At 40.3% G+C, this 19,897-nt stretch overlaps 1 protein-coding gene across 1 annotated transcript in view; it reads left to right on the top strand.

The window, feature by feature from the left end:
* Nucleotides 1-2,455: 2,455 nt before the first annotated feature.
* Nucleotides 2,456-19,897, top strand: part of Sema3d (semaphorin 3D) — a 183,658-nt gene continuing 166,216 nt past the window's right edge. The window contains exon 1 of the mRNA XM_055612908.1: nt 2,456-2,484. The gene's annotated coding sequence lies outside the window, so the exon portion shown is untranslated. The remainder of the gene's footprint in view (nt 2,485-19,897) is intronic.

The following is a 19,897-nucleotide window of genomic DNA, read 5'->3' as shown; positions in this document are numbered from 1 at the left end:
TTGGTCAGCTACAGGCACAGCTGAGACCATTCATCGTCATTTGGGGCTCTGCAGTTGATTCTGCCTGCTTCGTGCTCAGAGTAATTAAAACAAAAGAAAGCACAGAACCCACGCCCCAGATGTTCTTTTCTCATTGTTCATTCAGAAGGCTCTAGCAAAGCCAACCTAAATTTGGAGTGAGGGTACTTCAAACTAAAACATGAGCTAACTAACTCATGCGCATTGCAGTAAGGTTCAGGAAAATAAACACACAAACAACCAACACGTTGTACTGCATGCAAGCACATGCCTAACTAATTATGATATAACATGAAAAGGGTTTCTAATAATACTGAAATCAAAGTGCTTTAGGAAAACAGGAGGGAATGATTAATGCTCTGGAGGCTTTGTGGAAAGAGTTGAAATGGTAGCAATGAGGAAGCGTCCTTTAGTGTAAGGATATTAAGCCCCATGACTATACAGGAAGGAAAGGGTTGGGAGAGGGGGAAGAGAATCAAGAGTTAACAGCAGTTCTAGATAAATGCCATATTCTAGCTAATAACCTGACAAAAATATTCAAGAATTAGTGAATAAATCTTAAAGTGAAGAACAACTTACCATGAATTCTCCATGTGAAAAAACACAAAGCTATGCTGTGGGAGTTAAAAGGAGGTTGGGGCCATTCAAGTCGTTTGGAATTTTGATGAATAGTTAATGATGTAAACAAACGAAACAACAGGACACTAGAGGTTAATGCAAGAAATATGCTCAAGTTATGGTTAGCAATGAAAGGAATGGCACGCTGACAGGGAAATTTCAGAAAGAGCTTCCTATGGGTAGAAACAGTCTGTGAAGATTTCGATTTCCTTGTATGCAGAGAGAAAAATTATGGGGTTGGGTGGTGACAGGCAAAATCAGAGTTACAGAGATGGGCAGCATGAGACACAGTACAGAACCTTGGTCAGAGTTAGGAAACTTAAGCCCCTCATTAGGCTGACTCTGCCACCAGCCACTTACAATGTGAAGTGACTCACTTAGCCTCTGTGGTCCTCTGTTTTCAGGGCTGTTAGGAGGCTGCTGAATTAAGAGTTTCTTTCACACCCTTCATTTCTTCCATCGTTTTGCCCTTGTCTTCTGACCACCCCCAAACTAGCAGGCAGACCTCCTGCCATCTGCTAAGGTTTCTCGGGAACCTTACAGCTCCCATACTTAAACTCAACATAAACTCTGAAACCCCGGGTTTCTGTGAGACCAACTCACTCACGGGAGCTTCACGTGGCAGCGAAGTTTATGGTTAGAAGTGGAGCTCTGCTCACGGTAAAATTTGCCATGGGACTTTCTACAAGACGCAATTGTACACGCCCTTTCCAAGTCCTCGCGGCTGGCTCTACGCTAGCCCTTGCTTTTAAAGAAATCCATCAAAGTAAGCTATTTCCACACGGTTTTCTTAGGATCTCCTCCTCTAAATTAGGGAATTTTAGTTTCCAGAAAACATAAGCCCGGGGTTGGTGCTTGTATTCATCCACATTATTCTCGTTCTGTGATAAAAGTTTGCAAAAATGTACGAAGACAGAGAGAGAGAGAGAGAGAGAGAGAGAGGCACAGCAAGCCCTCTTGCCCCATCTCGGGCCAGGTGAGGAAACGGTGAAGATTCCAGTTGCAGTGCTTACACCTGGTCCCTCAGGGGTGTGAGTCACCGAGGGGGATTAAGTCCAGTCTCTCAACCCTTCAAGGGCACTAACTGTAGGCTGGAGTTTTACAAAGAAACACCTGTACTCTTCCGGGGCGATTGGAATTTTTAAGGTGGCATTTGTGGTCAACCGCTGTCCCTGCCTGTCGCTTCTGCCTGAGGTTCTCAGGGTACTTTCTGAAAGAGAGGGTAATACACGGCTCCCTAAATCACCCAGGCCCAGACGAGGACGTCACAGGCTGTTTTCACTGACTGACAGAATCCCCTATCCTTCCCCAACACTCAGATCCGGCCGGAACTACCTCGGAACCCACCCTGGACCGCCCGGCTTAGACAGGGAAGGTCTGCGCGCTCTGAGGGATTGCCTTCACATCGGAAGGGGCCCGGAGCTGGGGGAGGAGACTGGAGGGAGAGGTAATCCCTGGCGTTTTGAGCATCCCCCATTTTAGAAAGACGGAGTCTCTCCCAGGACAGCTGCTGCGGTCACACCACAAACTTAAAAGCCGCCCTCCTGCTCGCAGCGTGCCTTTCCTCACCACGCTCCCTGGCCAAAGCGCCAACTGCTGGGTCGCTGTGCGCGAGGAGAGACGCTCGGGGGACAGGAGCGCCCCCTGCCTTCCCTCCGGGCCGTAGCCCCGGCCTCCGCGCTCCGCCAGGGCCGCCCGGGCTCCGCGGTTCAGCCTGGGCTGCGTCTGCTGAGAACTGGAGCCCGTGCCCGGGGTCTCCATCCTCTGGGTCCCCGTCCGCTGTCCCCTCCTCTCTCTTGAACCGCCGTCTCAAGGAAAAGAAAGACGACAAGAGTTGCTCTCGGGAAGGTAAGTCTAGGTTCAGGTCACCTGCTACTCCGGTGGGAGGGTGCTGTGGCGACTTAGTGTTAAGCAGGGGTGTGAGGGTGACTGTGGATCCCAAGTGATAATTCGCAGCGGCTGGCGTGCAGGGACCTGTGCCGAGTCTCACAAGGAGCCGGAGAGCCCTTGGGAAGCGGTTGTGCCGCTGGTCGGGCTGGGGAGCCCGCTAGCTCCGCTCGGGAGACGGTGCGACTACTGGGGCGCAGTGCCACCCCGTCGCTGTGCTTCAGAATCTCTTCCCGAAGTCCCGCCAGCCACCGCCGCCCTAAGTTTGCTTCCTGGGGCGCCTTGCCTGAGAACTCTGCGCTCTCCCCGGATACCCCCTCCTATGTCCCCTTCCTAGCCTGGGTCCCCAAGGGAGCTTAGGGACATGCTCCCAGACTCCCAAGGACTACAGGTTCATTCGGTGCCCCGGTGATAGGGACGGTTCCGGATGAACTACGCAAAAAAATGCAACTGCACCCAGTTCGCTCCCTTTCCGTTTTTTCTCGGAGCACAGAAGGTGAGAGCGAGGTGGTTGTTTGGGTTGTGTGAAAGGGAGATAGGAGATCTTATTTTCTTGCAAAGGCATAGCGACTTGGCGGTCAGATGGAAGTGCACATCCCTCTTTCAGGGGAGGGGGTTGGGAGGATCTGAAGTCAGACACCAGCCGCAAAGCTTTCTGGCTGTGAAATGAGGTTATGGTAAGTGTTCTGGAGCCAGGGAAGCTTCTGGCCCCAGAAGTGACCCCTCCTGGGCATTTAACCCCCGAGGAGCTGTCCCATCTAGTGTCCTTTCTAGTCTGGCTCAAGTTACCCAACTGCCCTGGCAGGCTGGAGAGATGTTTTCTGAACTGATGTTACTTTCCTGATGACTTGTGCTCAACCTCGTGGCTTTGCTTAAGTCCCAACGCTAGGAGGATCTTGACAGGAAAAGGAGACAATTCTGCGCTCTGGCAGCACTATCTGGAATGTGGGGACTGGATTGGAGACGCATGCCTGGCAACAGGGGCCCGCTGACCTCAGGCATTAGGTATTAAGAATGTAGGGAGTTAAACTGGCAAACTATTCACCATTTAGTGTCAAACCCTAATAAAATGCAGTATCCCTTCCTGCACATTTTTTTCTCCACCCAACCCCTTCATATCACACCCCCATCAAATGGGAACTCTTACTTGCGACAGAAAAAGCAGCAACAAGTACCAGGAATGAGAAAGGACCTAAAGCCTCAAGTTCCAAGGAAAAGAATTCTTTTGAATACATGCACAAACGCTGGAAAGATGGAGAATTGAACCTGAAGAAAAGAGTTTACGTGTACATAAAGGAGACGATAAGACCCACGCCCCACACCCACACCTACACACTCCTGAGTTGTGCTGCTGCTTTGTGTAACCCATGGCAACTGTCAGGGCAAGGGCAATCAGAGCCGGTTGGCATGTGGAAAGAAAAATGTGAAGGATAAGGAAGGGAGGGAGGTTTATGTCATCAACTCTGTGAAAGCCTAACCCTCCCTCTCCTTCTAAAGCCAGATGATGAGCAGGAAGCAGCAAAATTGGCAGTGATCAGCCACAGCCATCAATTGCTTTAGCCCCTTGTTGTCTTGGAGCCCTGGGCAGTGGCGCTTTCTCTGACAGGCTACTAAGTGATGTCCCAGGTCAGGAGATGGGAGCAGGCCTTGGCCCTTCAAAAGAAAGGCCAGGAAATGATGTGTGATGAGATAAGGAGAGGATCAGGAGGTAGCTGAGAGACAATTAAATGGTACTGATTTGGACTGCCAAAATTTCACATGGAATTTACCGACTTGTTAAGTGGAAAATTTCTGGAGAAGGGAAGTGACATTCATCAACCACCCATTGTGTCCCTGTGCTCTTCACAATGTTTTAATACTCTCAATATTGTGTAAATGTTCTCTTGATGATTAAAAAAGGAGAAATTCGTATTTTTCCATTTGGCTTTTATGTTCTTAATAAATAACCATAATTCTTAAAAATTACATTGATAAGAGAATAAGATAAATCACCACACCGTTCGTTTTAGAACCAACGATAATGAGTCAGCATGGTACTAATTTGTGTGAACAAATAAATAAATGTTGCAAAGGTTAGGCTGCAGTAGGGGCTCATTTGTTTGGTTGTGGGTAAGATCCTTTCAAGGAACCTAAGATAGCTTCCCAGGACTCTAAGGAAAGGTCTAACTAATTCAAAGGTCTCTATGAGAAACCATTTACATGTTAAGAGCACTACAGAAGTTGTTGGAAGAGCTGAGAGATGGCTCAGTGGTTAGGAGCACTGTCTGCTTTTCCAAAGGACAGGTTCAATTCCCAGCACCCACATGGCAACTCACAGCTATCTATAACTCCAGTTCCAAGAGATCTGACACCCTCACACCAATACGCATAAAATAAAATTAAGTAAATTTAAAATAAAAATAAGTGTTTGAAGACAGAAAAACTCATATACAGATTATAGTGTTTATAATATTAAAATCCCCATTGTATACATATAGACTATTCCAGAAATTATGGTAGCTTTAATAATGCTTTTAAAAGAAAAATATATCCTTATCGAATATAAATTTTGATGATGAGAATACCTGTTTTGATGAAGTTTTCCTCTGTCCCATACTTTGGCACCTTTGTTTTACATTCATAAGGGTCTGCTCCCTCTTTTTGGCTTTCTGAGAAAGAAGCCTGGTGAAAAATATGTGTCAATGCAAATATCTTGTGACTATTTGGAAACTAATCAAGATGAGCAGAAACTCCAGGTGAAATGGTAAAATAATAACAATAATAATAATTACGGTGATTTTCCTTTCTCTTGCACAGAACTGCTTTCATTAGCAAATTTTACCTAATGAACTTGTTCTACATTTTGTAGGGAAAAGTTGTACAGAAGTGATTATTACTTTTATTTTTTATTTTTAGTCTTTTATTTCTGTATAGGCAGGGCTTTGTGTCAAAGTGACAGTTAATTTTAGTGTCAGGGAAAGTCAGGAGTATAAACAATGACAAAGGCAAGGAAGCACCTCTGCCATGACGCCCTAGGTTTGAACTGAGTCACAGGTAAGCTTCAATGCTCCCATATCATCTCTTCCAGTTTGCGTCATACTTCATTCGTACTTGTAGTAAAATTAAGACAGGATCTTTTGCAATGCCCGGTTCTTATTTTTAGTTCCTAAGGTTCATGCATGAACATGGCATATTACATGCCATAGGGTCTGGAGAAATCACCAGGTGTCTCCAGAGACACTTCCTAACGTTAGCAGCATCTCATGGTCCAGCATTCCTTTAAGCTTAGATAGAGTGTAGGCTAAGTTTTCACCATGTTTTTACAGATGTGGACTATCAACTCATATGTATGAAAAAAAAAATCCTTCCAGTTCTTGTTACCCTAAGAAGTGGCAGAATATCTTCAGCTTGTTTATAACAGCTTAGTTATTTGGGAAAATCAGAAGTTGACTGAAATTTGCTTCTCCGTTTTGAAGGTTTAATACTTTCATGACCGATTCATTGAAAATTATCCTTTTAATTTAATAATTTATTTAATAAATAAGAGTGGCAAAAGGTCTACTTTTTTATTTATTTTTTTTTTACTATAAATACATGGATCTATATACAGTATCAAAATCTTTCATATCACAGCCCTTTAGAGTAAAACAGAGCAAAGCTGTCACATTTAGGGACTAAGTAGCAACAACAGTAGTAATGACTGACACTTGGTAACATTTGGTGACCACAGGTGTCCACACCTCAGACTTTGGTTTTTAAAACTTCCCTTCTTCTAGGAAGCTTTGGCAAAGTCCTCTCTTATTTTTGTGTCTTTGGAGTTCCATTTCTATTATATTCAGATAATTCAATGGTTTTTCCATGCTTGTAATCTCTGGGAAAGCGTTTGTCTTCTCTTAACTTTTAATATCTTTGATTAATACAGTACAGAGCACATACCACATACTATTGAAATCTAGTTATTCTATTAGTATTGATTTTAAATATCTACAATGTTGACAAAATAACACATTAAATGAGCATAGGTTCATTCTTCATTGTCTCTATCATAGCAAGGAGATGTTTTTCCTGTTTCTGAAATTCCACTTTCACTTTACAAAGTGTTTAGAAGGGAACAGTTTAGTGATAACACGGTGACATAATTATCACACAGGAAGGGAACATAATGAAAAGAGTTACGTACCATAAGATTATCAAATTCTTAAACATTTTTGGAAGCACATGATTAATGAGGAAGGCTTTAATCTATGTCATCTGTGAACATGTTAATGTATTTTAACATTTACCAAACAAATACTTAGAAAAAAATAGTAAGCAAAATTTGTTGTAAATAAAAATATACTGATAAGCAGCTACAACATTTTTGAAGTTATTTTGAATTTCAGTAATACGAGAGACTAAACATGCATAAATTAATTATTAGTCAGTCACCAAGAATACACAAACGCATTTAGAGAGATGCTGCATGTACTAAAATCTATGCCTCTTTTTTTAGTGATTTTGACTCATCACTCTCTGTCCTTTATCATGAATTTTCACATACATGGTTAAGTTAAACCATTTTCATAGTAGCAAACCAGGGCATTTTCAAGCAGGTTCCTAATCTTCTGTTAGTAAATCCATCCAATGCCTTCATTCCTTTACTCCGTAGAATACACATAGTATCCTTAAACTGAAAGGGGTGAGTAAGGCAAAGTGTGAGGTGACACACTGACCTTGGAATTCTTACCAGAATGAATCTGAGTCTAACGGCACCACCCATCTTCCATTAACTTCCGCTACCTTCTACTTTGGAAAAGGGGGGATGCTTCCTCTGCACCCCTGTTTCTTCTGGGAGGGGATTAGCCTAGTGACTTCTGAATTGGGTATTTCAGTAAGGGATGCCACTTGCCTCTTTGGCTCAGTAGGCAGCACTTCAGTTTCAATAATTAATGAGGTGTGATGGTTTCACAGACAAATCACACTAAAGGGGATGGAAATGTTGTTCTAGTTAATCAAAATTTATCCTAATGCAACTATTGCCTCCTAAAGTATTAAGCCAATAAAACACACACACAGAATCATGCACCCGCGTGCGCACGCACGCGCACACAGACAGACAGACAGACAGACACACACGCGCGCGCGCGCAAACAAGCTAAATCATCAACTTCCTAAAGAAAGTAAGATGGCTTGCGTGGTAAATGAACTTGTATAAATATACATGAAAGTGACATTGATAATCTACCATCAGGTGACTGACATATTTTTCTTAATTGATTCAAACACTTAACTACACCTTCTCTTTATTCCTTGAATACCTTAAACAGACTTCAAGAATTATGGTGCTGTTTGTAATCCATACTGGCTTTCCAACTGCCAGTTAAGTGCATATGTAAGTTAAGTATATGTAGCTTCACCTATATTGCATAGCAGAAATTACACTGGAACCTTTCTCAGTAAAGACATTGTCTGGACTTACTATAATATTGATACTGGGAAATAATACAGGCCAGAAATTTATCTTCAGCATGTGTGAACTATTAAAAGTGGCACTCAGAGAAAAGCCTCCTACTAAGTTTATTTTTAAAAAATTGTACTCATGAAATCTCACAACTGTGGTTGCCTCAACAAGACCTGCATGACAGCTAACAGGCTACTATAGACTGGGGACATTCCATGAGTCCCCACTCCAAGATGAAGAGCTGCAGGCAATCCATGAGTGCCAAGACAGGGAGAATCTGTTTTCCCCAGGGTTAGAAAGTTCCGGGGCGAGTTGTCCAATCCCAAGTAGCCATGACTGAACACATGTTTACAGTTGTATACATATATGTGACTGTGGGCATTTGCATATACGTTTGTCACAATAATTAAAGAAGAAGAGGTCATGAGTGTCAGAGGGCACAGGGGAAGCAGGGAGCTGGAGCTGGGAGAAGAAAAGGTATAAATAAAGCAAATAGAGTATGAAATTCTCAAACGATAGAAAGGCCCAGCGGGATCCATGCCTAATGACAGGGTGATCTCAGATTAAATTTTCATAATCTAGCTCTTTGTGGCCTGTGTTAAACTAGCATAAGTGTTTTTTTTATTTTATTTTTTTTATCAGTTAGATTTTATTAACTCTGTATCCCAGCCGTGTCCCGCTCCCTCATTCCCTCCCAATCCCACCCTCCCTCCCCCATCTCCACGTGCCCCTTTCAAAATAGGCTAGGTGTATTAAATTCAGATATTCTGAAGATTGGTATTTATTATTTTTCGAGATATTATTTAGATCCATATATAAAGTAGTTAATCTATGGAAGTAACATGTACTATAACACATTAAAATTATTTTAAAAGGCATTAAAATTTGTATTAAGGGTAACATTTTTAGTTGTGGGAGCAATATTCTTTATTTCAAAGAAAGATAGTTGAGTCTCAAAGTTCTCCTGTGATACTCCAGATGAGTAGAAATGATACAAATTCATGTTTTTGAAACAGCATGTGTAGTCTTAGGATATTTCTAAAATTCTTACAATTTTCATTACAGAAATTGTTCAGGATCATCAATTCAAAATTAATAAATTCAAGAAAGCAAGAGGTAGGAAGGTCAGTGGTCATTCTCCATAAACCTACTACAGTCAAAGATAGGTGCTAAGTATTATACTGAGAGTAAATTTATAGTAAAGCTTATTAGAGGTAATTTTTATATTTAACATATATCAGCACATCTTGTTTATAGTAGTCTTTTCTTAGAAAACCTTGTTTTCTTAGGGAAATGAATGATTCTAGGACCACTTTGTAATATCAGAAAATAAAATAGAGGTGAGCAACACACAAACAGACATTCATTTACACAAACACGTGCACACTCACATACACACAGGCATTCATACACATTTGTGCACACACATGCATGTACACACAAACTTACATCACATGCATGCACACACGCACTCAGAGACAGTACATGCGCACACATACACACACAGACTTACACACGAAGTCACATGCACATCCATATATACACACATACATTTGTGCATGCACACACATACGATAAGTATTTGGCAAAAGACAATGGAACTGGTGGGGAGAGCTAACAATGATCAAAGCTCAAATGATATGAGCAACAAAATCTTTAGTAACAGTTATCAAACAAACATCTGTGAAATCGTGTTAGCGTTAATGATTTAATCAAATAGTAAACAAGGGAGAAAAATAGGTTTTCAGCACAGAGAAATTTCAGGTAATTCATGTGCTGAGGTAAGAAACAGTAAAAGAATAGCCTTTGGGTGAGAATGATGATTTCTTTTCAATAAGTATGGCATGGATGGGGGCAGTAATTTTGCAGTAATTTTCATGAATGCTGTCTCACTCTCAGTGACAACCACTGTCAAATTCAACAGTGACAGTCACAAATCACATGGATGCTATGAACCCTTCATGTGACTGGGAGAAACTTGGATATTTTACATGGAGTTCTTTCTTAAATATGTATTCCGATGACAGCCAGAGGAAAAACTTGAGACTGTTTACACTGGTGCAAAATTCGAGAAATCCTCACACCTATAAATTATAGGGGTAACTAGAAAAGTTTGAGATACTGTTTCAGACAAGAGTTGCCAAAAGAGTATGATGAAGATGTATATCAAGCAAGAGAATGGGAAAAAATTAGGAACTCATTAATTAAAAATATATCCTTAATGGTTTATTATTTGTAGCAAATGTCTATGTAAAATGTCAATAATGCTGAAAGATGGGGTAGGTTGTAGGTTGTAATGGAATTGCCCTACTTTCTGAGTGTTTCTAGAAATCTAAAATTCTTCTAGAGCATTATGGTTAAAGCATACATTGAAAAAAAGACATACTGAAGGTGAACAATTCTCTGACCAGCAGGGTTAAGGATTACGATTATTTTTTTTTATTCATTTATATACCTTTAATGTATATATATTTAAATTGTGTGCATGGTATGTATATGGGAGTATTGCCTGTGTGTGTGTGTATGTGTGTGTGTGTGTGTGTGTTATGTGTATGGGATCTGTGGGGGGGTGTATTTTGTTTGTATGGACATTTTGCCTATATGTATGTCTGCACAGGTGCCAAATGTGTGCATCTAGGAGGTCAGGAAAAGGCATCAGACACCCTACAGTTACAGATGGTTGTGAGCTGCCATGGGGGTCCTGGAATTTGAACCTGGGTCCTCAGCAAGGCATCAAGTACCCTTAATGGCTGAACCATCACTCAAAGCCACAAGAATTCTCTAATTCAGAGAACCCTATTAATTCCATTAGCTTCTTCTGTTAATAATAACGATAATAAATATTATCATCATAAAAACAAATACTATGAATTAGCTTTCCTTAAAATTACTTCTTTTTCAAAGTAATATAGAGTGCCAAATTACCAAAATCTCATAAATCACATTATTGTAGTATGTCATGGAAATGAAGCTTTATATTAGCAACCAATGAATTAATCCTAGGTGTTTTAAGGTGCATTTTCTCTCTGTATCCCTGCCCCTTACTGACACTGCTGAGATCCATCATCTTTCCCAGATGTCTTCAATGTTAGACAAAGGCTAGCCTTCCAAAATTCTTATCAAAGTTACTGTATGAATCCTTAGACTTTTCCTCTCTCTTTCAACCTTAGGGAACCCACCCTGTTGAATACTTTAAGGATTATCATCCATCAGATTCTGTGTATGTAATAACTATGGCGTGGTTATCTTGAATGTTGATGGATTCCTAGGGACTTTGTATTTTCTATAAAACTTCCTAGAAGCTGAGACAAATTTGTATTCCAGCTGACGTAGAAAGGACAGCAAAAAGGCTCCTACCTACCACTGGATCAATTATATTTATTGTACACTAATACTTAAGTGTATTTACATGTATATGTCTTCATGCATATGCATATTATATAAGATTATTCTATACATTTACACATGAGCATGAATGTATGTATTCACTCATATTTCTCTAAAAGTACTCTTTTTTTGTCTTTCTCTAATGAGGAAGATTCATGTACCAAATTTCATTATTTGTCACAATATTTTCTAATATTCTTGTCTAAATTTGATATGTTTTCTTGTTTATTGTTGCTTTGAGTTTTGTTCTAATGTGTGTGTTCTGAAGAATTGGTTGTATTCTCAAACATCATTGTCATATGTGGTGGCAATTTCTGTAATCCCAGCTGGCTGAGAAGCTAGGGAAGGAAGCTGGCCTATCTTGAGGCTAGCCTGGGCAACTTAACTAAATGGACCCTGTTTTATATCTGAATACACACCACTTGCTTGGCATGTATGAGGCCATTGATTCAAAGTCTGGAATTTGAAAGAGAAACAAGCAAGCAAATGAACAACAGCAAACAAACAAATGAAAACCCGATATAATGTTTTTCAAGAAGTTTTCTCCACAGTTCAGCCAAAAGCCCTTTCATTTTACATTTTTCTGTTTACTCTTTGCTGTTACTTCATACTTAGAATTGTTTGGTGATGGCCTGCTTTCGTCTCTGTTGAACTTGTTTTCTAATATGGAGATTGTTGAAAATTTAGCACTTTTTTTCCTCTGTCTTCTTCTGTTTTTAGTTTACATGAGTCATAGCATAAACCACACAAAAACTTTTGCAAGAAGCCTGATGACCTGGTTGTGGGATACATAACTAAGAGCCTAACTCTGGTGACAGCCCACTCTATTCCCCGGATGACAAAACTTGCGAAGAAGACTGACATTAAAATGACTAATATGCTCTGGACTCTCATTGGAATATTAGATTTGGGATTTTCCTGCTGTAAAAGAAATAAAAACTTTATTAGATTGAACATGCCTGGAATTCTGGCACTCAGCAGCTGGAGGCCGGGGATCAGGAGTTCAAGGCTAACTTAGGCTACTTTGTGAATTCAAGGCCAGTTAGGTACTTGAGACTGTGTCTTGAAAAATCAAACAAAAGTGGTCAGACTACGATAATTTACTTCAGTTGAAAAGAGGGATGAAACTATGTAGTATTGTGGCTAAAGTCTCTTAAATGCTTATTTAATTTCAATAAAGGTGGCATGGTTAATTAGCTTTTTTCATAAATCATATTGTTTCTCTTACCTTCTATGAACATATTTTCAAGTAATGGATGGCTTCTGAATCCTTAATTATAACCCAGTTAATATTATGGCCAACTGTTGGGCAATGTGCACGGAATTTTATGTAAGAAGTGGGAAACAGTAAGATCTAGAGAGCACAGGAACTCCACAAGGAGAGCAACAGAACCAGATATTTGAACACAGGAGTCTTCCCAGAGACTCATACTCCAACCAAGTACCATGCATAGAGATAACCTAGAACCCCTGCACAGATGTAGCCCATGGCAGTTTAGTGTCCAAGTGGGTTCCATAGTAATGGGAAGAGGGACTGCCTCTGACATAATCTGATTGGCCTGCTCTTTGATCACCTCCCCCTAAGGGGGGAGCAGCCTTACCAGGCCACAGAAGATGACAATGAGGCCACTCCTGATGAGATCTAATAGACTAAGATCAGAAGGAAGGGGAGGAGGACCTCCCCTATCAGCGGACTTGGGGAGGGGCATGCGTGAATAAGGGGGAGGAGGGGAGGAGGGAGGAAAGGAGGGAGGAGCTTACAGGAGGATACAAAGTGAATAAAGTGTAATTAATAAAAATAAAAAATAATCAAATGAAAAGAAACATTCTTATAAATGAAAATAACCTGTCAAATACTTTTTACTTTGAAATTTGACTTTATATACCAGAGGACAAAAATTCTCTAAATGTTAATACAATATTGCGGGGTTATTAATCTTGGTCTTGATACATTTTCAAATACAGAGTTGTGTTTTTGGCCACATTACCCTCTTTCTTCCCTTTTGTTATGTTTCTGTATTATAACATGGTCAGTTTTCTTTATTGCTTTCTATGTGGTCAGTAGACAGTAATGATAGTCAGTCTCTTCTGCATGCAAAGCCCTCTGCATGCATGATAAAATAATATATGACTGATAATTTACATGTTAATGAATTAAAAGCAAGTTAACTCAAATCAAGACACTTGTGTTCCATTTGAAATTAGGGCTTTTATTACATGTACGGTAGCTGTTCAAAAGCATGTGTCAGATACACAGATCAGCAAATAGCATCTCCCTTTCTTTGGCTCAATTCACATTTTGCAGATCCACGAGGATTGTTGTCTTAGACTTCTCTGTGATGAGGTTTGGCAGAGAACGTTCATTGTTCAGGTTTTTAAAAGGGCAAACTTTTGGCAGGAATGCCTGCACAGGAAAGGAATGCTCTGCTTATACATGTGCAGTCAATAAACCTTCAGAGCGCCTGGGCTAACACAGCACCGGTTTGCTGACCCCGCCCTCAGCCCAGGCCCTGCACCCTGATTGCTTAAATGCCTTCCTTTGTTGTATCCCTATCAACACACTTCTTTTCATATTTCAGGAAATGGTATTTTTATTCATATTTTAAAAGTTATTAGTGTGTAATGAACAGTCACTTTATCCTGTGCATTTTCCCTCCAGAGGTATTAAAACAACAATTGTTTGAGGTTTCCTTTCACCTAGTCATTAGCAGTCACACAATCATGATGCCCATGACAACCAACAATCATCTTTTGTATACCCATAATCCTGTGTTATTTCTAATAGTCAGAAATGAAGATCTAACTCAACCCTCAATGTCTGGCATTCGAGTTTACCTAGATACAAAGAGTGCTGGTGTGGGTGCACTTTAATAGGTATCAGGATGAGCAAACACAGTCTTGTATATTTCCCAAGTCAACAAACAAAACGAGCCAATGTCTGCCACTTGGGCCAAACACTTGAGCAATCAGTGCTTATGTTCTTTCCACAGGAGACTTTTCCTATGTGTAATTCTCCTTTCACTTGGAGTGGTTTTGTCATCTTTTGTTGACAAGCCTTATTCCAGTCCTCAGTTAAAGGCTGCTTCCTTGCTGACCCTTGAGCTATGTCAACTCATATTCAATAACTCTTGTCCGAAGAAGCAATTTTCACTCCACCCCCACTCTCCTGTTCAGAAGATAATTCCCTCCCTCCCACTTCATCCAAAATAATAGACTTAGCTTCTCTAGGATAAGGACTCAATAGTGGTTTACTGTATATTTTCTCCTCCATCATCCTGTCAGCATTTCACCACAGCTTGGACTTTAAAGGCTCCATCTCTCATACTTGAAAGAAAGGTAACCCATTTGTAATCCACTGCCTTTTCTTTTGTTTCATGATTGTTTGAAAATGGAATGCATTACAAAGCTTAGTTTACAATACACTACTTCATCTCAAAGCTTACCCACAAACTTATTTCCCTTGTATGTTTATTCATGCAGCCTGTCCATCTATAATTCTTCTTTCATCTTTTTACTTCAAGAAATATTTATGGACTGAATGTCTGCTATATTGGGCACTCTGTGAGAGTCACTGATGGAACAAAATGAAAAGCATATCTTCTGTGTTTCGGTAGACATTCATGACCATGGACCAAGTCAGATTTATCTATCAACTCCAACGAATGGATTATATCTTTTTTTTTTTTTTTGAGTCTTTGGAAAAATTAGTTCCAGAGATTTCTCAAACACTGCAGTCTATTTCAAATGCTGTTTGTTACCTTCTGCAACCTAATGGTAAGACCCTAGTGCTGATAACACTATATAGATATGATATAGAACATGGATAAATATTGCTGGTATTCAGCTTGAGGCTTCTCCACTACTGACTAGTGTTCATAGTGCTAGAGGGCGTTACCCAGCCTACCAGAGCAGGAAAGTAATCAGCAATCAAAACCAGCTCTGAACTGTTTTCTAAAATAGCTATGTGCCTGCAAGTACAACCACTCACCAGTGACGCAATCGTTAGATTAACCAACCACTTATTAAAGTTAGATTTAAGGCCCACTCTATCAGACAGAACCCATATATGCTTTGTTAATGAATCCTCATTCATTCTCTCTATGCCAGGGGAAAACCTACTACTAGTATTTCACTAAGTGGATATAGAAATAAAATGACTCCAAGTGGCATAGTGTTATATCTCTAGATCAGTGCCTTTCTCAGCCCTCAGCAGAGAAGTCCTATAGCCTATTCCTTAATTCTGTCATCTTCTTCCCTACCCTCTACTATGAGTTATGAAGTGAAGGTTTTAGGGTCTATAATTAGTGTAACATTGAACTGTCTTTTGACGTGTTGGAGATAATGTGGTACAATGGTTTAGATGATGAGTTATGAAAAAAAAAACAATCTGAGTTCATTTTCTAGCTATGTCACTCGTATAAGTTTACATGACTTGTCCATTTCTCAATTTGTTGGTGTTCATAAATCACACTAACCTTATAATAATCTTTTTAGAAATAAGTTTTTACAAACAAAGCAAAAGCCACTTGCTATGTCACCTTGACCTGTCTTACACAAGCTGTGCATATTAAATATTTATACAGATTTTCATTTTATCTATATCTTGTTCTGCTGTCTTCTTTTTTTAATTAAATTTTTATTTTTTATATTAATTACAGTTTATTTACTTTGCATCCCAGCTGTAGCCTCCTCCCTCATTTCCTCCCTTGCCCCTCTCTAAGTCCACTGATAGGGGAGGTCCTCCTCCCCTTCCATCTGACCCTGGTTTATCAGGTATCTTCAGGACTGGCTGCACTGTCCTCCTCTGTGGCCTAGCAAGGATTCTCCTCCCTTGGGGGTGGGGAGGTCAAAGAGCCAGCCACTGAGTTCATGTGGAGACAGTCCCTCTTCCCTTTACTAGGGAAATCCATGTGGATACTGAACTGCCATGGTCTCTATCCTAGCATGTGTTCTAGGTTATATCCATGCATGGTCCTTGATTGGAGAAGCAGTCTCAGAAAAGATCCCTGTGCCAGATATATTTGGTCCTTGTGGAGCTCCTGTCCTCTCCAGGTCTTACTAATTCCCTCTTCTTTCATATGATTCCCTGCACTCTGCCCAAGGTTTGGTTATGAGCCTCAGTATTTGCTTTGATACACTACTAGGTAGAATCTTTCAGAGGCCCTCTGAGGTAGGCTTCTTGTTTTCTCTGAGAAAATCATTAAAGAAACAGTCTTTTGGTTGATAATTCCAATACAGAATTGGATAACAGAATAGAATTTGAAAACTGATCTTCTTTCTCCTCCTTCTTTTCCAAATCCTGCTCATGCTTTTGCTTCTTCCTTGCTCAGAATATGAAAAAGATATTATCAACAATAGAATATGTCATATAGGTGTTTCCATCAGAAAATTACTCCCTACAGGTTGTTATGGGAAAAGCAGTCATTTATACAAAGTAAACAAGTAATAGTATCCTGAGCATCCCTGTTTTAAATTCCACCCTGTTTTAATTTCCATCCTGTTTTCATGACATTCCACTGTTTTCCTTTCAACTGTGTAGGTTGCCTTTCCGTTGCCAGTTTCCTTGATGTGGTGTTCCATTCCCAAATACAGATACAGATTGCTCAACAGACTATTTTTATTGATTTATTATTTATTACAATTTATACACTTTGTACCCTGGCTGTAGCCTCCTCTTTCATCTCCACCCAGTCCCACACTCCCTCCCTCTTCTCCTCCTAAGCCCCTTCTCTAGTTCACTGATAGGGGAGGTCCTCCTCCCCTACTGTCTAACCCTAGCCTATCAGGTCTCATCAGGAGTGGCTGCATCCTCTTCCTCTGTGACCTGGCAAGGCTGCCTGCCCCCAAAAAGAGGTGATCAAAGAGCCTGCCACTGAGTCCATGTCAGCTTTTCTAGCAAACTTACATAGCGACTGAGCTGCCACAGACTGCTTTAAAAATCTGTACATAGATTTTCCTTTTCCTGACAATGTATGTCCACTGTCATTCCCCTCGTTTTGCTCAGAATACATCCACTGTGTGGCCAGTTATTTGTCCCTGTACATCTGCCTGTCAAATATTGTTCTTGGGACCTTTTCTTAAATGTTCTCACTCTTATAATATTCCAGAATATTCTATTTTATTATGCTTCATAAGAAAGTGAAGGGGAAACAAAATTATCTAAATCATTGTTCATTCACTCAAGGACCTGGAAATAATCCCAGAAGCAAGCAGTCTCATGCCCAGATACAAGATCATTTCTAGGCCACACACCAACCACACACCAATGCTAAACTAGCCCTACTTGGGCTTCCTGGCTAAGAAGGGCAGAGCACAGGGAGTCTTATGGAGAAAGAGAGGGGTGGGATTAGAGGCACATGCAGGGGACAGGTGCCACACAAGGAGACCAACAAAACTATAAGATCTGAGCCCAGTGGGTTCTGCAGAGACTGATGCACCAACAGAGGACTATGCAAGGAGAGGACCTAGATCTTCTGCCCAGATGTGACCAATTGGCAGCTCAGTCTCCATGTAGATCTCTGAATGAGAGGAGCAGGGGCTGCCTCTGTCAGGAACTTAGTTGACTGCTCTTTGATCAACTGCCCCTGATGATGCAGCCTTGCCTGGCCACCGAGGAAGAGGAAACAGGCAGTCCTGATGAGACTTAACTAAGTATGGGCAGATGGCAATAGTAGAGAATTCTCCCTTTCGGTGGACTAGGGAAGGGGATGAGAGGAAGAAGAAGGGAGGGTGGGACTGAGGGAGTTGAGGAAGAGGCTTCAATCTGGATATATAATGAATGGATTGTGAAGAAAAAAAATTTTAAAAAGACAATTAAAAATATAAAAAAAGAAAAGAAGGGAGCAGTGGAGGCTTCCTTTCTTTACTACAAGTTCAGGGGCCTCTGCAGGAAGGCTCAATGCTGCCCTCATGGAATCAAGTTGCCTAAGGAAAGGTAAGTCCTCATCTGCCAAAAAGCAAAATCAGAGAGGAGAGCTCATAGATAAGTCTCAACCTTCTGGATCTATAAAGATTATGGTAGGGAAAGAATGTCTTCATCCCATGCTGCATCATTTGCTTGGCAAATCTCTGTTGTAAAATTCAACAAGAGTATCTGGGCATGGTGACACAGGCCTTTAATCCTAGCACTCTGGGAGACAGGGGCAGGCAGGTCTCTGTGAGTTCCAGGCAGGCCTGGACTACAACATGAGTCCAGGAGAGCCAAGGCTGCAGAGAGAAACCCTGTCTTGAAAAACCAAAACCAACCCAAACAAACAAAAAAATCAAAAAACAAAAAACAAAAACAAAAACAAAACTAAACAGGAGTGGCAAGTATGTTAATTGATTATTTTCTTCAATAATTTAACTTCACAGACATGGCAGTGTCTGAACAAATGGACATGAAATTGAGTATTATTCTGAATTTTTGGTATGGGAAATTATTTTGAGTGGTTTTCTCGCTGTTACAAGCTATTCTGTTCTCACAACTGTCACTTTTACTTTTGAGTGCTTATCAGTGTAAATTGTATAAATAATTTATGAACCTATTTCACAAAAACCTAAATGTTTTACAAATAGTGTAGATGTGAATTTTTTTCTACATATTTTCAAAACAACACAGGCCCAATTGCATCATGTTTCTCATAGAAATGTTCCATCTTGCCTTCTGGTTACCGTAATGCCATAATACATATAAATTGGGTTTGGTTGGATATATTTAGTTTTATCTCCATTCCTAACCCAAGTAATTGAAACTAATCTCCTCCTGCATATAAAAATGTTTCTTGTTTGCTTTGTCTGATAGTATTTGTAAGAATATCCTCATTCTCTGAGGAGCTTACATTGATAAAAGGGAATTCTGTGACACAGAGAAGGGAATTCAGAAGACAGAGAGCTTGATATGGTAGTTTGTACCTGTAATCCATGCTCAGAAGATGGCAGCAGAAACATCAGGACTTACAGACCATCTTTTGATACATAATACTTGGTAGATTTGATGCCTGCTTGGGCTGCATGAGTCTTTATATATATATATATATATATATATATATATATATATATATATATGAGGGATATATATATATATATATATGAGGGATATATATATATATATATATATATATATATATATATATATATATGAGGGAGAAAATGAAGGGCAAAGAGGAAGAAAGGAAACAACATGAGGATGGAGGCAAAAGAGACCAGGAGACTCTCTCTCTCTCTCTCTCTCTCTCTCTCTCTCTCTCTCCATGCTGAATTCTTCTACCTTGTCTGTTAGCAGTTGTACCAATGCAATGAAGTCTTCACAAACCCCAGGGAACAGGGTTTGGGCAATTGGATAGCTGAAAGCACACGTGGAGGTTCTTTGTGGGTGGTATGTCAGAAAGTACGAGCTCTGTGACCCTTCCAAGATACCCAGTCCATTATTTTATTCATTTTATTATTGATTTATATAATCTTTTATATTCAATCAGTCAATGTATGTATGACACCAAGTTTCATTTAGGTTCATGAAAGTCAGTCCAACTTGGAGAGTTTGTTGGGGATAATCTCAGTTTGTAGATAGTTGACCAGGAGCACAGGGAA

This window comes from Psammomys obesus, unplaced genomic scaffold, assembly GCF_907164565.1.
Source record: "Psammomys obesus unplaced genomic scaffold, mPsaObe1.curated_primary_1811, whole genome shotgun sequence".
NCBI lineage: Eukaryota > Metazoa > Chordata > Mammalia > Rodentia > Muridae > Psammomys > Psammomys obesus.
The sequence above is the reverse complement of the archived record's forward strand: the minus strand, read 5'-3'. Positions and strand labels throughout refer to the sequence as shown.